This window comes from Ornithorhynchus anatinus, chromosome 19 (assembly GCF_004115215.2).
Source record: "Ornithorhynchus anatinus isolate Pmale09 chromosome 19, mOrnAna1.pri.v4, whole genome shotgun sequence".
NCBI lineage: Eukaryota > Metazoa > Chordata > Mammalia > Monotremata > Ornithorhynchidae > Ornithorhynchus > Ornithorhynchus anatinus.
The window spans coordinates 11,265,824-11,273,346 of NC_041746.1; positions in this window are offsets into that span (position 1 = coordinate 11,265,824).

The following is a 7,523-nucleotide window of genomic DNA, read 5'->3' on the forward strand; positions in this document are numbered from 1 at the left end:
TGGACAGGCTCTACTGACATTCTCTGACAGGAACCAGATCACCCTTTTTGAGGCTGTTCACTTTTCTGCAAGTAATGATGGCCACTCCAAAGTCTTTCTCAATCTCTGTTGTTAATGCTAATAATAATAATAATGACAATCATGGTTTTTAAGTATTTATTACATGCCAAGCAGTGTACTAAGCACTGGGGTAGTTACAGTATATGCATATTGGACACAGTTCCTGTCTCACATGAGGCTCACTCTTTGAAAATGTAGCTCTCAAATATTGTCAAGATCAAGACCATTGTAAAATTGGGGATTCTTGACCATCAAATGAGGCAGAAAGTTGTCCAAAGCTGTCCCAGCTCCTATGTCTGGATCATTCAACATCTCAGAATCTCTCCCTTTCCAGATTTCAGTAGTGTGTGTCTATGTATGTTGGCATGTAAAAAATACTTAACTCAATCAAGGGCATGCAGCATGGGAGTGAGCACAAGTCTTCTTCTCCCTGTCCTTCCCAGCCCCAACCTGTACAGGGATGAATTCTCACATTCATCCACATCAGTTACAAACACCAAGTTTTGCTTGATAAAAGCAAAACCTCAGCCTTGTGACTATGTGAGTTGAGCACTTGAGAAACCACAGCATGAGTCTCCCCCAGGCCCTTAACAGCAGTGCTTGGCACGCACAGTCACTGCTCAATAAATGTTATCAATGATGAGGGCAAGACAGATCAGTCTGAAGTACCCCAGTTTGAATTGGGATGACCCTTAAGACAGAGGTTTCAGGAAAACTAAGACACCAAAAGGGAGAAATTGAAAGAGTCAGGCATTGTGGATAACAAATGCAACAGTATAGGAAGCAGCAACTTTTTACATGCTCAAAATGGTCTTATCAGCTACGTTTCAGGAATGTAATCTTTGAACCTTCCATGTAGCTATGAGAGGGCATTGGTCGGGGGTGGGGTGCAGAGAGGGGGAAGGTATGTGTGGAGAGGGGAAGAACCCAATCAAACTCATTCAATTGCCAATCACATAGGGGTGCAGCTGAAAAGTTTAATCTCACAGGAACTCCTTTTCACACAAGGAGTAAATGTTTTTAGTTTTTGACTTGCCTCTCCAAATTCACTCACCTGCATTCTCCACCTCTTTCTCTGATCATAGGAGGGGATTGTTTTCAGTAAAATAATTGGCGTTAACTGCTTGGAGAATGGTTTTCATCTGAGCAAGACTAACGCACCTCTACTCCTCCCCACAGGTTTCTGAGACCTGTTATAAATCTCCTGATAACATGCATCTCCTTATCATTGGTCCAGGTCTGGATCCCACATATAACCTTATAAGGAGTACATAATGGAAGAACATACAAATTCATATCTTGGGAGCATATACAAGCAGGTCCAACCTTTAGTGTACTGTATGTACTTTTAATAATCTCCATAAAAGCCTGATTTTCAATCCCTGGGCTCAAGCTGACAGTGTAAATAAAATCACCCAAATCCACAGGGTAAGAGAAATGAAAATGACAAGGATTAAAATTTTGTCAAACCTCTTTCTTTTTAAAATTCTGCTTCCCTTCCAATTGGATCACGACCCTCTGTGTGCACAGCTTAAGACCAGACGGTATGCTTTCACTTTTATTCCGCTCTGCAGCAGGCTTACAGTATTTAGTGAAAGTCTGTAAAGAATGTGTGCTGTGTGCTGTGTGAGAGTTAATACTATAATCCCCCATCGTTGGGGTCAAATGCTGAATAGAGCAGAAGAATTAGAAAATATGTTACATACAATGGTGGAAAAAAATGCATCAGCATGCTGTTCTGTTAACTCAGGCATTCATTACTGGCCAGTAATGGCAATGAGGTAATAGAGGGTATAAAGAGATGTGTACTTCAAGTCTAGTGTGCATATTAAAATGAGATCGTGAGACTTGGAGCAAGAGAATCGATACTGCATGTACACCATTTGTTCTTTATTGTTGCTTATAATTACACCTCTCCAAGTACCTGCTTGGATTTAGTTTCTAAGTAACAAAATCAACCTTCAAATGGTTCAGAAGGGTCGAACTCTGAGCCACTCCTTTTTTCTCTCCAGCAGTGGTATGCGAACCCTGTAATCCAAGCACCGCAATACATCTGTCCCCAGAGACTTCTATTAACTAGAAAATGACTAGGCACCTTAGCCAAAAGGACAGACCCACTCATTTAAAGTATCTTGGAAAAATCAGAATTGCAGTGCTAGAGAACAATTATGAATATGTAAAGAAATGCATCTCTGGGTATGCGACATCCAGTGCCCTCAGCAGGTGATACAGAATAGATATTTAGGCTGTAGATCTTGTGGCTGATTTAAATTCCTCAGCAGGGGCCAAAACATTAATTGATAGTCAAAAAAAGAATCAGATATTAATAGTGATTAAATTTATTCTAATGCCTGCTCCCTCTCTAAACCATAAGCTCCCTCTGGGCAGGGAACATGTCAACTCTATTGCATTGTACTCTCCCTTAGGTTTAGTAGAATGTTCTGTACACAGTGAGCACTCAGTAAATATAAGTGATTGATTTACTGACTGTTAAATCAATAGCAAAGATATTTTACATTTGCCATTTCCAATGTCAGAAGCATATTTTGATTAGCCTGGCTCTTGATTTTAATATAGTTAGATGAATCAATTGAAATGTGTCAACCTCGGATCTTAGCTCAAAGTTATAAGTGCTTAATAAATGCCAACCTTCGATGCCACCCACTACTTAAAAATATAGGAGTCATTTCTAGTCAATCAGTATGTCAGCCATTGACATTTATTGGACACCCACTATGTGGAAAAGGTAGACCTAGGCACTGTGGAGAAGTTCAAATGAAGAAGTCACAGCCCCTCCTTCAAAGAGTTTGCAATCTAGCGGGGAAGACAGGGCAAGTCCGTATTCTAGGACATATAAACTCATCAGCCATCTCTAGCATTTATGAATTTATTTGTACCCAATGTCAGTACTTTTGTGTATATGTTTATTCAGGTGTACATGCAGTTATTTATCATGAGTATTCTATTTGACAGTGTTTCTAATGACTTTCTCCCCCATTAGAGTGTAAGCTCCTTGTGGTCAGTGCATTGTATCCAGCAGCCGCTCAGGAAATACTGCTGTTACTACTACTACCACTACTACTAAGACAAAACAAAATAAAACATTAAACATAGGGGCAAATGTGAAAATGCAAAAAAGATATATGAGAACCCAAACTATGGAAATATGAAACTTTATATATATATAAAACTGTTATGGGATTCAACTGTTATGGGATTCCTCAAGTGATTATCAGGCCCAGAGTCTGGTGAGGATAATTTGGGAAGTCTTTCTTCAGGAGGTGGCCTTTCTGTTTGTTGTTAAAATTGTATTTGTTAAGTGCTTACTATTTTCCCAGCCACTCTGTTAAACCCTGGGGTGGATACAAGGTAATCTGATTATTTTGTATATGCCTAGCACTTGTAGGGTGCCTAGCACAGAGTAAGCTCTTAAGAAATACCCCCCCCCCAAAAACCTCAGGTTAGACACAGTCCTTGTTCCACATAGGACTCAGTCTTAATCCCCATTTTACAGATAAGACACAGATGAGGCACAGAAAAGTTAAGTGAAATAGGGATTAGAACCCGGGTGCTCAGTATCCCAGTTCTGTGCTCTTTCTACTAGGTCACACTGGTTCTCATTAGGCTTTGCTGCCTTCTCTTTGAACTAAGAACTGTAATATGAGAATGACTAAGTCTCCATACATCCCAGTATGTAGTTACTTCCAGGAAGTAAGATTAACAACTGAGAGGAAACTTAATTTCTCTAGGGCAGGGCATGCAATGAGGGTCCCCCCCAACACTTTTTTGGATTCTATTTATTGCTATTGTTCTTGTCTGTCCGTCTCCCCCTATTAGACTGTAAGCCCGTCAAAGGGCAGGGACTGTCTCTATCTGTTACCAATTTATACATTCCAAGCGCTTAGTACAGTGCTCTGCACATAGTAAGCACTCAATAAATACTATTGAATGAATGAATGAACACTTAATGACCTGAAAGGGTAGTTGATGTACTTACTGCTAGAATTCGGCTGAATGGGGAAAAAAACATGTTGCTAATGCTCAGTGTTTTATCTTATCTCACCCAAGACTGGCTATATAAAGTGTTAGCAGGAAACCTATCACTTTTACCATATGTTGTGACAATACAAAAACCACACAGTGGATAAGACTGTCCTACTAAATACAAACTCAACCAGTCAATCTGCCTATGAAAATCTATGGGAGATTTCTCAGATACAGTGATAATTTTTTCTGAAGAGTCTTTTGGAGCAGTCTCCTGTACACTTAAATGTTACTATTATTGTGGTCTTTGTTAGGCACTTACTATGTGTCAGGCACTGTTCTAAACTCTAAGTTAGTCAGGTCAGACACAGTCCCTGTCCCACCTGGGCCTCATAGTCTAAGCAGGCTGGAGAACAGGCATTAAATCCCCATTTTACACATGAGGAAACTGAAGCACAGAGAAGTTAAGTGACTTCTCCAGGGTCACCCAGCAGTCAACTGGCAGAGCCAGGACTAAAACCCAAGTCCCTGGCTCCCAGGCCTGTGCCCTTTTATTAGGTCACACTGCTCTTCAATATTTGCATTTGTGAGAGGGACTGTCCCCTTGGGGTGAAGAGGAAAGAGGTCCCTTCCAGCCCCCTTAGAACATTTAAGAGCCTCTTCACCGTCACCTCCTTGCCACATGGCTGCCTGAAGATGTTTGGCCAGTTCATCTGCTGACGCTGTTTCTCAGTAGCTCTTACTTCTATCTTGCTGTTTCTGGTGGTACTTTTCTGTGTCTTTAAAGCATTTTCTTTGCTCCATTCTGTTGACCAAGAATCTTAAGTTTGAAATTTAGAAGTGATCTGGCTAAACTCCAGCTCCCTGCCTCCATGCTAAAGCAAGGGCTAAACCCTCTATGACAAATAGGGGTCCATTTTCCCCGCTAAGATTTACATAGATAAAGATTCCACAGTGCACTTCAGTAATTTGAGCCACTCTTTTATTCCGCCTTTGCTTAGTCTGTCAATCAATAGCATTTTTTGAGTACCCACTGTGTGCAATGCACTGTACTAAGCACTTACTTGGAGAAGCGGCGTGGCTCAGTGGAAAGAGCACGGGCTTTGGAGTCAGAGGTCAGGAGTTCGAATCCCGGCTCTGCCACTTGTCAGCTGGGTGACTGTGGGCGAGTCACTTAACTTCTCTGTGCCTCAGTTCCCTCATCTGTAAAATGGGGATGAAGACTGTGAGCCCCACGTGGGACAACCTGATTCCCCTGTGTCTACCCCAGCACTTAGAACAGTGCTCTGCACATAGTAAGCGCTTAACAAATACCAACATTATTATTATTCACTTGGAATTAGCGGACATGAGCCTATCAAGGAGTTTAAAATCTAATGGTCAAGGTGTTCTTCCTTATTCCCAATTGAAATTTCACCAGCTTTAATTCTTCTGGTTAAACCAGTCAGTGATATTTATTGAGTGCTTCCCGTGGGTACAGCACGGCATTAAGTGTTTGGGAGAGTTCCATCCACTAGCACTGTAGAAATGATCCCTGCCCTCAAGGAGCTTTCAATTCTCTTCATGGAGACAAACTGGTCATCATCTTCAGAGACACCTTTTGGGGTGTCCAAGTCTCCTTCCCTTTACTTTTTCTTCTCCAGGCCAATCCCCACACCCTTACACCCGATTCCTTTAAACTTTCCCCACAAGAACTTCAGATGCTGCAAATACAGGGTAGAGAAAGATCAGCAGAACAAGAAGACCTGGGAATCATCATCATAATCACCATGAGTAGCAGCACCACAGCCCATAGCAGGAAGATGAATTTGAGTCATTGTAGTGTGGTTACTAAAGGCAAAATGAAATTGGGATACATTATTAAAGCATACAATGGGCAAGAACTGGAGAGTAATCTTTCACTATACTCTGTCCTGGCCAAATCCCTCCTAGAGTCCATTTTAGCCACGGCCCTCTTAAAAGACAAAACTGGAGAGGTTCCAGAGAAGAGCAGCAAAAATGATTAAAGGTTAAAGGAATTGGGGTCACTCCACTTAAGCTACCACACAGCAGCTGTTGGCTATTCTAGTGTCATGCATTCTCCACCCAGTGCTGGATGAATGGCTGTGGTCCAGGACTTTGTTGTTTGGGATCGTGGCCTTCCATATAAGAGTAAGTTTGGCTCACCCATCTCAAGAAGCCAAATCTGTGATGATGATGTCTGTAATGCCTTCAGATTTTACTATCAAATGAAAGATTGGACACTCAACTACCTCCGCGTTGGGCTTCAGTTTAGTTTGGAGTCTCATGCCATTTTGGTGTCCGCAGACACAAGCCCCTCCACCTCAAGTAAAAATTCTTTACTCCAAGTTCTCCACCAATTTAGCTGAGCCTATGTATCTGCTCTCTTCACCCACTCTTTTCCAATCCTCTCTCCTAGTTCCTCCCAAGCCAACCTTCTAATTGTACCTCACTCTTGAGTCTCCTGCTGTAGTTTACTCACTCACCCAGTTCTTCCAGCTTGGATCTCCCTCCTTCCCCACATCCAACAGATCACATCCTTCCCAACAACCAAAGCCCTCCTGGAAGCCCACCTCCTCCCAGAAACCTTCCCTGATTAATTCTCACCAACCCAAGTCTTATAAACTCTTCAGTTCATGTACTTAAACCCACGTAGTACATATGAACAAATTGTATATATAAATATTAGTGATATATAAACAATTGAATAAATAAATGTATATGTTTATTCAATTATTTTGATTGCACTGTTTCTGACTCTCCATCTTTCTTTTTTCTGCCTTTTCTGCCCTGCCCTCTGGTTGCGTCCCCTGCTTGCCTCACCATTATTATCAATTGAGTATACACTGTTTTTAGAGTCAGTCAATCAATCAGTAGTATTTCTTGAACACGTACCATGTGCACAGTACAGTAGAGTTAGCAGACAAAATATCTCTACTCTCAAGAAGTTTATAATCCAGAGGGGGAGAAGGACACTAAAATAGAGTTAAAGATATAGAGAAGCAACGGCATTTAATGATATGTTACATAACAGTGCTACAGGGAGGGAAGGAAGGGTGTCGAGTCCGTAAGTATCAAGTGTAGTGAGAAGCTCACCTCTCTTTTACTTAAGGCGCAGATTCCCTTAAATACCAAACAAAAACAGAACAGACACTAGTTCACCTAGTTCGTGTTCTTTCCTATCTGGGGAAAGAGTGCTTATTTTAATGGCTGTGTTATTGTGGTTTGTATAATACCCCTCTTTGAGGAGATCCAATTGCATTGCAGTCACCAGGCACAAATATCTCTGTGGGGAAGGGAAATGGGCAGGGGGCGGGGGTGAGTGACTGTCTTTGCTGCCTGGTGCCAAGCAGTAAAGGGGAGATGCAGGTATTAAAAGACTAGGCTGTAGAATCGTCTTCATACTCATCCCTATGGCCGTGCCTGTACTAGGCAGACGTAATTCTTTAAAGGCATTTTTTTCATGGAAATTTCCTTTT